Source organism: Nanorana parkeri, unplaced genomic scaffold, assembly GCF_000935625.1.
Source record: "Nanorana parkeri isolate BGI_ZX_2015 unplaced genomic scaffold, ASM93562v1 scaffold76, whole genome shotgun sequence".
Lineage (NCBI taxonomy): Eukaryota > Metazoa > Chordata > Amphibia > Anura > Dicroglossidae > Nanorana > Nanorana parkeri.
The window spans coordinates 1,953,784-1,966,907 of NW_017306344.1; the positions used below are offsets into that span (position 1 = coordinate 1,953,784).

The window sequence follows — 13,124 nt, forward strand, 5'->3', positions numbered from 1 at the left end:
TCTGCGCCGGCGCGGGGGGGGGGGCTGGATTCCCCTCTCCGATCCGCCAGAGCTGACTGGCGGAACGGACGGGGGAGGGTACAGCTGGCTCTGCCTCTAGATAGGCAGGGCCAGCTGTCACTCACGCAGCTGGGCGGATCACGTCATCTAAGTCGGGATCAGCTTCGGCGTCTCAGTATACCGCGAGCTGCAGCTCGCGTATACTGAGCTTAGGGTAACGGGAGGACGCTAGTTTGTGTCCTCCTGTTACCCTAAGGAGAACTATGGGGAAAACACTGACCCCATAGTTCTCCTTTAACCTCCCTGGCGGTATGATTATTTTGATTTTCGTAATTTTTTCGGCGCAATTTTTTTCGTTATTTTATTTCTTCGTTTTTTCCGGGTTTTTGCCGAATTTACCGCCGGTTCCGCCCCCATGCGACGCGTCAGCTCGCAAGGGACGGAACCCGGAAGACAGATGCCGGCGCCGGCCGGAGGACACCGCACGGCTCGAGCGACAAAGTAAGTAAATACTGTGGGATATTCCCGAGTATAGCTCAGGGTATGGAGAAGTAACCCCGAGCTACACTTGGGAATACCGCCAAGGAGGTTAATAAACCAAAAGCTATAATCTAGTTCAGGGATTCACTCTCAGTGCTATATTCCAAGAGTAATTCTAACATTTAGAAAGTACTTCTGCTCCATGAAGTAAAAATTTTATTATTTGAGGGCCTTTTGTTTTTTACACAGAAAACTAGTATAGAATACTGCAGCTTTGTCACCATGTTGCATGTTACACCGATGTCCATGTCCCCCAAACTCCCCTTCTCCACTCACCTGAACCGTAGGCTCGTTCTCCTGTTGCATCCTGTGTATATCTGCATTCGGCGTGCCTGTGCGAGGTGTTTACAGCTACACAATCTACCAGAACGTAATATATAGACAGCCTTCTTCCTGAGCTGTATACTACCCGTCACTTCACAATACTGCCTCCAATGCCCATCTGGTTGGAATCCTACAATGTAGAACTATGAACTTCCACATTTAAAATCAAGATAGTAGTTTAAACATTACCCCTGGAGGGCTGCTACCAGCATGATGATCAACTAACCTATAGACCAGCAAAAACGCTCACCTGAGCTGGATGTCTACAATCATTTCTGATGGGAACCATCACATTAAAAAGGTGCCCACACACCTTGCGATAATCGTACGATAATTGCGGGAAATCCTGCGATCGTACGATTATCCTAAGATGTGTGGAAGCCGTGCGACCTCTACCACTGTAAGGTCGCACGACTTTTAACTTACGAACATGTTCGAAAACCCGCCGAGCATCGTACAATGTTCGGCGGGTGTGCACCATGTCCGTGTGTAGCAAGCGCACACTGCCTGTTCGGCATTGCGGTCATCGGAAGCCCTCCCCTCAGGGGAGCGCGGCTTGTGATCATCGCAAGTACGATCTGCCTGTCCAAGATGGGCAGATCATACATTTTTTTATTTACCTTACAACCATCGCAAGACAAAAGTCTTGCGGTATACTGAGACGCCGCAGCTGAACCCGACAATTGTGCCGGGATCCGCCCAGCTGCGTGACATTCAGGTTCTATCTTCTAATGGGGTGACATTTGGGTTCTAGCTTCACAACCTATACTGAGACGCCGCAGCTGAAGCGGATCCCGACAATTATGTCTTGATCCGCCCAGCTGCGTGAGTGACAGCTGGCTCTGCCTATCTAGAGGCAGAGCCAGCTGTACCCGCCCCCTCCCCCGTCCGTTCCGCCAGTCAGCGCTGGCGGATCGGAGCGGGGAATCCAGCCCCTCCCCCTGTCACAGCAGAGAGCCATGACAGGATCCAGAGGTGAGCGAACGCCGGTATATGTTCGCTCACCTCCCGATCTACTAAGCCGACCTGTGACAGTCTCATTGTCACAGGTCGGCTAGAACTATGAGGTGAGTGAAAAGCACTCACCTCATAGTTCTCCTTTAACCTGCTTTGTCTGATAACTCAAGGCCCTGGGAGCCAGACATCAGAGGTCACCTAAAGTCCGACACCCACACACACACACCCTGTATTTCTTTGGCCTGCTTGTTCTTTTAACCTGTTCCTTGTTCTGTATTTTCCTTATTTGTTCTAGGTCTCACTAGACTGGTGATGCTCCTACACTCTCCCTGACCTTACTATGTACCCCCCTACCGCAGGTCATGTAGCACTATGAGTTATTATTTGCCATACATTAGAGTCCTGTAATGAGGAGTAACTGCTGATTTTCATCACATATCTTGAATGATTACCTCCCATGATTGGGGTTTATGACTCTTAGACCCCGTTCACATTGAGCGATTTATCGCGCGGTAATTCCTGCAATTTATCACGCGGCTCTCCAATGCTTCTCAATGGGGCAAAGGCTCCTGCTGCCGCGGGTCGCTACAGCAGGACCCTTTTTGGAGCGGATTTAGCCGCGACTTAAGCTTGCTCAATGCAAGCATTTGCGCGATATATCGCACAAAATGCAAATCGCGCAACTTGCAAACCGCTCAATGTGAACGGGGCCTAAGGCCCCATTCACACTGAGCAATTTATCCAGCGATTTTTGCAGCGATATCGCTCATATTTCCACACGATATCGCTCTATGTAGCTTCTCCAATCCATTTCAATGGAGCTGTTCACATCTCATCGCTCAATATCGCTTGTAGCTCGTCGCTGGTAGCTTGTCGCTCCTACATGACCCTTTTTTCAAGCGATTTTGCTCCTGATTCCATACAGCCCAATAGGAAGAAGACGCTCAATATCGCTTGTTGCGCAATATCGCTCACAATCGCACGATTTTCATGTCGCTCAGTGTGAATGGGGCCTCAGTGTTTTGGGATGAGGTTGTTATATCATTATATATGATATTCTCTGCATTTCACCAACTTACGACTCTTAGGAAAGTATGTGTTAAGTTGTTCGAAGTGAAGTATGTTTCTTCTCTCTCTAAACTTTCATGTACTACTATAAGAGATATTAGTTATTCTCATTTGTACACTGTTCTAAAAACCTTAATAAATATTGAATGCAAAAACATAGTGGGCTTTTAAGCTTTCATTTATCTCCAAAGGGTTATCCTCACAAAGTAAATGGCATAAAATTGGTAAACAGCTTTTATTTAAGCCTGCACAAATAAAATTTAGGGCTCAAAATTTAGATTATTGCATAGGCATAATAATGAGGAGTTTGCCTTAAATGTGGTGGTTGTTTTAGTTTTTTGGAGGGCGTGGGCAGGGGGTTGAGGGAAGAGGGGACCAGATTTGAGCGGGTAATTTCATTTTTCAATTACTTGGGAAAGTTATGTTGCCCTTTACCTCTATTAGACCCCAGATGTCTCAATTTTTAGACTAGATGTCCCCCTATTAGACTCCGATACAGAAGACCGAGCACAGCATTGTACTCAATTTTCTGTACAGCCCGGCTTCTGATAGCCAAGACAGGAATCGCTGCGAGTACGCTGCTCCTGTCTCACTGATCACACAGAGCAGAATCGGAGAACGGACATTCTCCAGGCTGCTCTCCGCTTTCAATCCTGAAGTTGTTTTCCATGGCTTTCGGGGGACCATAGCCAACTACTTCAGGTGGGGCGGGGTAGACTGACAAGAAGGCTGCTACAAGTGATCTGGGCGGCTGTACAGCTTTGAAAGGGCTAAATGTAGAGGAAAACTAGCTGCCCTGTGGCCAGAACTTCATGATCCCTGGACAAAGTGGAGTGAGTGGGCATTGTCACACTAGGATAGGAAATGTCCACCCATGCAGATAATTTTTATGCCTTACACTTCTTAAGTTTACAATCAGAAAGCCACAGCAGCTCCGGGATGCAGAATGACACAAGATTTAGTAGATAGCGTGCCCGTGACAGCATGCCAGGGCCACAGTGACAATCATGTCTGCCAACCACCTGTTAAATCACTACCTGAGGTTTGCCACATTGGATAGCAATAGGCAGTTGTGACAAACAGGTGGCAGGCAGGTACTACCTGCATCTGGTTCCTGCCTACCGTCTATGTAGTTCTAGGTTTCCCATTCACAAAGCTTGTCCTGTGAGACTTTCCAGCATTTTCATCAAACATGCCGTCAGCAAACACCTTCCCTGCTAAATGTGCGGGACGGGAGATCTTCAGTGGCCTGCATGCTTGACACATCTGCCTTAAAAAGGGAGTTGGATGAGGCAAAAAAAAACACATTTTAATCGAGTTGGGTAAAAGGAATCTTCTGACAGCTGCAGTGTTCAAAAGACATGTACACTGTACATTTCTAACCTTACAACTTTGATTCAATGTAAAGGGATAAAGGGGATGGGGAAAGATATTACTGGGTCAGATGGCCACAGCTGTCTGGTGGCAACCACAGACATAAGACCAGGTCCATTAACAGTCACCTAAAGTCAAAAACGTATTAATTGTGCAACTAATGCTAAAATTATAAATGATAAAAACATGTCCCTAAACTTCATGTTCCGGAGACAAAAAGGAGAAAGAGAAAAGAAGAAATCCCTTTTTAGTATTTAATGTAACAGGTGCCCCCACTAAGATTTTCCCATATTCCTGTTCTAGTGGCAATCATAAAATGTTAGATTGCAGACAGCATAGAAAAAAATAAATAGATATCCATCTCTCTCAATAGTGGTACTTCCACACACTATTCAAAAACAAAAACAAAAAATTCAAGCATTCAGGGAATGAAACGAATAGACATTTTGAAATATTTTGCCCAATACTGTTTTTTCCCAGTGCCAGGCTGCAGCTCCTTCTCCCACTTAAACAGCTCTACAAAGAGTATCTGAAGAACTAGAGCACACCTGCTATTTGTAGCTCCTGTTCCCAGATGACAAAGTGCAGGTAGCACTTTGTCCCATCTTTCAAGGTGGTGGGGGTTCTTGAGATACAAGGTCATACAGGGACAAGTGTTAGGGATCAGAAATCTTATTTTGGCTACGCAGAGTGACGTTCCTCTGAACTAAACTTTGATTGGATCAAATCTGTTAAACACATTCCAACTGCATCAAAACACACTTTCCGCACAGGGAGCAAGAGTCCTTTTTTGAAGCATGTTGGCAGAGGACCGACTTTTTTATGTAGGCTTAGGTGGCTTTCTAAAGGTGGCCATACACTTTACAACCATCGCAAGACCTTAGTCTTGCGATGGTTGTAAAGTAATTTAAAAAAACGTACGATCTGCCCATCTTGGACAGGCATATCGTACTTGCGATCATCGCAAGCCCGCCCACGAGGGGCAGACTTCTGATGACCGCAATGCTGAACGGGCAGTGTGCGCACACCGGCCCGTGCGGCATTGATCTTACGATAATGCTAAAAACCAGTTGAAAATCGTACGATTCTCGGCTGGTTTTCTAGCATGCTCCTTAGACAAAAGACGTGCGGCCGTACAGTAGAAACGCTCGCACGTCTTCATTCACACTGCGCGATTATCGTACATCGCAGGATTTCCCGCGATTCTTGTACGAGAATCGTGCAGTGTATGGGCACCTTTAAGGAAAACTCTCAGACTTTGCACAACAGTTGTTTTGATGCACCTGAAATGTATTTAGTGGACTTAAACTGAAGTGTCATGAGGCCTTTAACTTCCATTGAGAAAAATATTTTTTTGAAATGCACTAGGCAAACCTTTATGGATTTCACTTGCCACTACTGGTGGCTCAGTTTAAATATCATGCCGATTGGCTGCCAGGCTGATCTTTGGACTTTAAAGTGCACTTTTTATTTTTCTTTAACGACAAACAGACCAAGTCTCTCTAAAGCGCTCATTAAGTCTCTTGTTAGGGAAACACACACTCAGCGTCACTGCACTTCTTTGCCACTCCTTTCCTTAATTGCAGCCATGAGTCAAAACCTGTCTCGGCTTCCTTTTGGAGCTTACACAGGGTTGATCATGACCAGAGCATTGTATGCAGGGAAGATATCACATGCTTCTCAATACCCAGAAGCATAAGGTATTTTGTGAGGGCACAACCGAGCAGCAGCGGACTGTGGTGAAGGAGAGTAAGTGAGACAAGGGGTGGGCTATTGAGACAGACACTCTCTCATTATAGCCTGAATGGGACAGAGTTTCTTTAAGTGATGTGTATGTAACTTAGAGCTGCAGCTAACGATTATTTTCAAAATCGATTAGTTAGCCGATTATTAAGTTCGATTAATCGGTTAATCGGATAAACTATAAAATAAAGTTTAAAGTAACTTATAAAAGTATTACCTCTTCAAGTACTTCTCGCAATGCCTCCTGCTTTTTTTCACCAGAAGGCAACTTTGCTCAGGCATGATCGAGGATCGAGATTAAAGAATCAGGTAGATCCTATACGTTCCTGGTAGTGTGTACAGCAATTGTCATACACATCTCTAGTTGTATGACCAACCAGAGTACAAAAATAAAAATCAGACACTAAGTGATCATGGGAGAGGAAAGAAAATGCATTCTTCCATTCCTACAGTGCACAAAAAAGCAGTGTGAACTTTAAAATAACCAGTTTACAACTTTCTGCAAATGCTTGCTAATCCTATGCCAGGTTCACCTTTTTTCCCATTGCTAGCATAGAGGATACTTTAGGATGATTTATTTTCTTCTCCTGCCAAGAAAGTTTGCTCCAGCCACTGAATTTCTACCTCTTATCTTCATAAGATATCCATATCGATCCTCCTACTTCTGGTCTGTGATGGCCAGCATCACCAAGCCCCTACTCTGGCACGAGTGTCGATGAAAAACCACCTGTAGTTCAAGAGACTTTATAAGGACATTGCAGCGACAAGTAGCACAGCCCTCTGAAAAATGCACACACACTTCATCTTTGCCCAATAGTGGCAAAACTACTCTGCATCTCGAGACCTGCAGTCCCAGAGTGGCGGTGCACTTCAATGACATGTGCTCCGCAGATCTCCTCCCATAGTCAGACCTAACAGATTGGGAGAGGTCACTGCAGTAGTTACATGCCCATTCGAAGTATTACACAAATTAGTACCAACTATGGATCAATGTGAGACCACTGATCTGAGTTTTCAATTAAAAATCTTCTATGATGGATAGCAAATTGAAAAATCATGAAACTATGGGCTACACTACATAAACCCCTTCACGACTGACGACGTACAGTGTACGTCGCTAGCATCGGGGCTGTTTAAACAGACTCCCGGCGAATCTGTTTAAACTTGTAAAGCCGACTATCGGCTTTACAATAGTAGCGATTCCGGCGACTCAGCTGTCACCAGATCGCTTCTATGGCCTACGGGCCAAGCTTCTCTGGTGTCGGCGGGGAGGAGATGGATGAACCTCTGTTCGACGATCCACTCCCCGTTCTATGGGACCGGGAGAGATGCAGATTGCATCACTTCCGGTCCCATAGCTGGGGTCCTGAAGCACAGCAATAAGCTATTGAAGTGCGACCTGCACGTCAATAGCTTATTTGGAGTGTAAAGGCGACACTGGGGGTCTTTTAGACCCCCAGCATCAACTTAAAGAATACCTGTCACCGCCATCTGCTATCACATAGGGGGGCTTGTAAGCCCCCTTATGTGATAGCAATCAAAGTAAAGTTAAAAAAAGTTTTCAAATAAAAAAAAAAAAATTACATTCTTTTTAGATTTAAAGTCCCCTGCCCCGAGGAGTGAGAGCAATAATTATAGGGCCAGTATTTTTGGATATCTCTAAATTGATGATCTGTGGGGGCTTTTAAAGTGTCTATGGACTTTTTGGGGATACTGAAGTTTGTCGCAGTTTCACGGACGCACACAATTTTTAACCTGGGCATTTTCGGTGTAACCTCCTCATTTATATTTTATTAAACAAATGGGTATTTTATTGAGTTTTGGGGCATTTAAGTACATTTTTCACTAAATTTGGGGGTTTGATAAAGGAGTTGCGCCAATATCATGCAACATAAAAATTTGCAACTGCCACCATTTTATTCTATATGGTCTTGGCTTTCAGAAAATATATAATGTGTGGGGGTTTTAAGTAATTTTCAGGCCTATAATGTGGAATATAACATGACTACTTTTCATTTGTTTTATTAGAAAATTGCCATTAAACTAAATCGATGTCTGCTGGAAGCTGACATTATTTGACTTACAAGCTACATCAATGCCCAAGAAATATCATACAGCCAAAAAAAAATAAGACAATGGCTGCCACCATAAGAACGCTTAATGAGATTTGTTTTATTTCTATTATTAGAGCCCAACTACAGCCAAAACGGATTTGTTTCGTTTTGAATAGAGTAAAAGAACGTTGGAACCCCCGTCAGTTTATATTGTATCAGAGATTTCTCTTTGCTTCTTGTTCTGTCTGACCTCTCTCATAGTAAGTGAAGTGAAATCTCAGGACACAGACAGCAAGAAAATCCTGACAGAGGTCCTAAATCTTAGGGGAAATTCCTCTCAGTCCCTCCCCTAAAACCTGTTAAATCATCAAGGAGGAGAAGTTCACCAAATAAAAAAAAAAAAGACACAAAAAGTTGACAGTAGTTCTAACCCTTCCACACAACACTTGGCTATACCTCAGTGTATCAGTACTGCTTGGACCTAAAAATGTAAACGTTATGCAAATTTAACAAGATTCATGGGCAGTACTCAACAGTGTAAAAAGTGCTCCAATTTTATTACAGATATTTAAAATAGGGCTGGTAATGATTAAAAAAGTCCTGTTCGATTAATCAAAATTTTTTTTAATCGATTAATTTCGATTAATTATAACGCACATCCAACTACATACGATCCCAGGGAAAGGTTTAATGTGCTCGATTGAGCAGACTAAACCTTTCCGGTATAAAGTGTGTCTCTCCCGGGCGGCTGGGAGAGTTAGGATGTGTACTCACCGGCCCAAGCAGCTCCATCAGGTAACGAAGGGAAGGGGGAGGAGTCCAGTGACGTCACGGACATCGACATCACCGGACTCCTCCCCCCTTCCCTTCGTTAGCCGACAGAGCCACTTGTGAAAGGGGGAGGAGTCCGGTGATGTCTATGTCCGCGACGTCACCGGATCTCCGACGGAAGGCCCAGAAGCCGGCGGTGAGGTGAGTACGGATCCAAAGAACTTTGATCGATCAAAATAATTTTGAACAAAAAAATTAACGATTAAGCGAGAGATTAATCGTTAATTTCCGCAGCCCTAATTTAAAAGTACCGTCAATGTACACACGACTTTACATACTATTCATTCACATCAGTCTCAGTCTGCAAGGGCCAACTAAAGCCATACATACATACATAGATTATCTGCAGATTTTCTATGGTCAGATGGAAGATGTGCAACAGATTCCTCCATCTACACCAGGGGTTTCAAACCTCCGGCCCTCCAGCTGTGGTGAAACTACAAATCCCATGATGCATCTCTTCGGGAGTCATGTCTGTGGCTGTGAGAATCTTGCAATGCCTTATGGGATTCGTAGTTCCACCACAGCTGGAGGGCCGGAGGTTTGAGACCCCTGATCTGCACTAAACTGTGTGGATGGAGGAATCTCCCACTGGGCCAAGTTTCAGCATCTTGCTAGTCTGCCACGCTGGCTCTCAAAACACCTGAACGATCTGATTGGATGCAGGCATTGTTCAGGTGTTTTGAGAGCCAATGGGGCCTGACTAGCAAGACCTGATATTTCAAGGCCTGATTTTTTATTTAACTGAAAAGCACCATTAGTAATCATGATCATGTCGCCGCAAAAGTCTTAACAATGCACATTAAATATCTGTAAAGAAGTCAAGGCAACTGGACTTGATGTATTTTTCTTGAAGACGTTTCACTGGTCATCCAACCGGCTTTCTCAATTCAGAAATTGAGAAAGCCGGTTGGATGTCCAGTGAAACGTCTTCAAGAAAAATACAGCAAGTCCAGTTGCCTTGACTTCTTTACAGATATACCCATGACCTGGATGACCGAGAACCTTCACAGACAATGTACATTAAAGATTATGTTTAGAGCAGCTCGGCGTGTATTCGGCCAGACAACCGCTCCTGTGTGAATGGAGCCTTGACTTTGAGATGGCCTTCTTAGTTTCCAAACTAAAAATGTTCCTTTGTTCACCTCCCAATTTAGAAAGTGCATTAGTTAATCCCAGGGCTGGACAAATCCCAGGAGACAAGTACCAAATCCTCCCAAAAAAGGTTAGCTGGTGCCTAACTTTCCAGGTTTCTTCTGAACTCAATAATTTGCCGACCCCCAAGTTAACCTAAGCCAACTTAACTTCCACCAGAAGGTCCAAGGTCATGTTAACTAACCTACAAAACAGAACGATTCCAGGTCACTAATTAAAACAAAGCACTTAAGGAACCAATGCACAAGGGCTATAGATGGTTTAATCAGGAACAAGACATTGGAAATATCTTCTCCTCTATTTAACATTCATGTAGTTTAAACTCTAACTTTAATTCTCTATAAGTGCCACACCACTACAGGGCTGTTTAATCAGCAGATAACAGGAACTGTCCAACAATTTTCCAGCCCAATAGATTGACATCACAGCAGCTGCTATCAGTCTGTTAGCATCATGCTTTGGCTATATACATGGTCAAATCTTTGTAAAATTGCACTGGAATTGCCCAATAATCCTTGTCTGTATAGGAGGGCCTCTACGGTTTGACCTTTCTATATCATAAGCTGGTTACTATGGTGCAAGGACACAGCTGAATACTGTGGCTTTACTTGCACCCATAGGTACATTTTCAGGACAAGCTTTTTGGGGGGTCTAAGGGCTTAACCTTAAAATGTAACTGTTAGTGCAAATATTACAGTATCATGGGCAGTACTCATCTGCGTTGTAGCAAGAACACTCATACAGCAACAACAATCTCCTTACATATGTAGCAAGGAATATATATCATGTTAGACCTTGAAAGGCTAATAAAAAATGTTTTAAGTAAAAGTCATAATTTGCACTCATGTAGTCCCAGCTGCTCATTTCAAAAATCAAGCGCACTCCTTGTTACTGTATATTGCACAGGACTAGCAACATTCCATTAAAACTTGAACAACTTTATTTCTAAAAGAAAAAAACAGATTCAAATAACAAAAAAGGAGACTGCTGAAACTTTGTTTTCTGGCAGAGTTTTCCTTTTTTTGGCATTCAATTTGATACAGAAAGGAAAAATAATGTATATCAGTGCTTTTACATTTACACAAATTAGATAGAATTGTTTAAAAGTTCAAAAGAAAGAAAATCCTTGTGCAATTTTTCAGCTGACATACTGAAGACAAAAAAAAGCCTATGTGCTATTTTGTGGTCTCTGCAAGGCTACAGAAAGTTTGTCCTTCAATTTCCAAACTCCAAGGCAGCAGCATTTCAAGGTCATGCAAACTGAAGGAGGCCTATCTCCAATAATAGGATGCTAAATACCAACACTGCAGCTAGAAAAAAAAAATCCCCCAGAAATCAGAAAGGCCATCGGTAAAGACAAACTTGCCATAGTGACTGGAATATTGTGCTCTTGCCTGCAGAGTTCCTGGTGTCTGGCTTGGAATGTGTTGCTGCACATCAAACATTCCAATGACCTTCATGCCCTATTTGAAAATCCAAACTAGCATAAAGTAAAAAGACTCTTATAAACTAGCAAACATGCAAGTGCAGCTACTGGCTGGACTATCTAGCAAAAAAAAATGTGCACTAGCAAAAGGCATTATTGCGCGCCCAGGAGAGACAGACAGGCTTACCTGCAAAGCACAAGGGCAAGGGAAAAAAGAAAAACCTCCCCAAATGAATCAGTAATGTCATGTTCCATTGACTTTACAGACCATTAACCCCCAAATCATAAGCATTTTCCATAAAGTGTCTTTTACTGGAATTATGTGCCACTTGCATTCTAAGCTAACAGCTGTTCTGTATATCAGCATTTACTTACGACATGATGCCTATGAATTTTTCCAGGAAAGCCCGCCCAGCTCCTAAACATAAAACATGCTCATTTCACACGAAAGGGAACATTTTGTCAAAGTATTTTTTGCCCAATTAGGTGTATGGTGCCTTCACACCAAATAATAAATCAAATCCCCAAATCTACAGCATGTAGCAATGTGTACTCGGAGAGTGTGCGTGTGTGTGTGTATACACATACACACACGTGAACACAAACACTTGCATTCCACATGACCTTACCCAAATAAAATAGAGATTAATAATTTTTAAGACAGCTTCCTCTTGCAAATGATGAAGTGAACTTTGTGCAGGTTTCTTATCTCTGCACATCAACGCAAGTGTAAAAGAGGAAAAAAGAAAATCCACAATCTAAATGTACAAGAGGTGCAGCAGAAGGTATGCCAGGAATGCAAGGGGCCATTTTCTTAGACAGTACAAACTTGGATTTCTCAGAGTGAAGGAAGAAAAAAAAAAAGGCAGCGTGCATTATTGACTTTTATACACAAATATACAAAAACAGAACTTACCAGTGCCACTGCAAAATGTCAGAAAATTCTCAAGCACAGCTCAAGCACTTCTATTTTTCCCCTTCAGCTTCACTCTCACTAGCCCTCCTCCCCCCCCCCCCTCTCGGGGAAAAAAAAAAAAGAGGACAAAGGCATGAGGACATGCAAGGAAGGTACTGTGCAATGTTCTTTTTTCAAAGCCAACAGACAGAATGTGCTCTCCTGGCAAACTCCTCGCCATTTTTCTTTGTCTTTCAGCTGACCCCTGTCTATGTGAAAAACTCCCAAGTCTCCAATGAAAAATCCTGCAGCCTCCTTCCACTTTAACAGTCAAAGGCATTCAATCTAGCTTGCTACATGACACCAACACCCGCCTTTCCTCTTGCCCTATTTGCTGCTGCTTGTTATTTGAGGACACTGCTCGGCTACCATTGGCAGATGAGATCATCAATCAGCAGCACTGGAACACTTCCTGTTTAAAGTTACCTTGAGACAAACAGGGGTCAGACCAAGTGACTTTAAAGAACGGAGTGCATTCATTAAAATGTATTCCCAGCGAAGACCCGTAGCATTACACGGCAAATGCATTTCGAGGTATTCACAGGACCTTTTAATTAAAATGTGTGCAAATCAAAGGGCACGTTTCAGTTAAAGTACCGGAAGATTATGTGTGCAGGTTTACAAATTAAACAAGTGTGTTTGCAATGATTAGACTACATATGTAACACAGCAGGGGACACTTCTACAAGACATGCCA

General features: G+C 43.3%; 1 protein-coding gene across 3 annotated transcripts in view; it reads right to left on the minus strand.

Moving 5' to 3' along the window:
• NFYC (nuclear transcription factor Y subunit gamma) overlaps nucleotides 1-13,124 on the minus strand; it is a 48,535-nt gene that overhangs the window by 24,909 nt on the left and 10,502 nt on the right. The window contains exon 1 of one of the 3 annotated variants that reach the window (XM_018576767.1): nucleotides 12,389-12,690. The exons of 1 other annotated variant lie outside the window; for it this stretch is intronic. The gene's annotated coding sequence lies outside the window, so the exon portion shown is untranslated. Of the gene's footprint in view, nucleotides 1-11,659; nucleotides 11,674-12,388; nucleotides 12,691-13,124 lie in introns of those variants that run through there. One more of the 3 variants, XM_018576768.1, reaches the window with a different exon arrangement.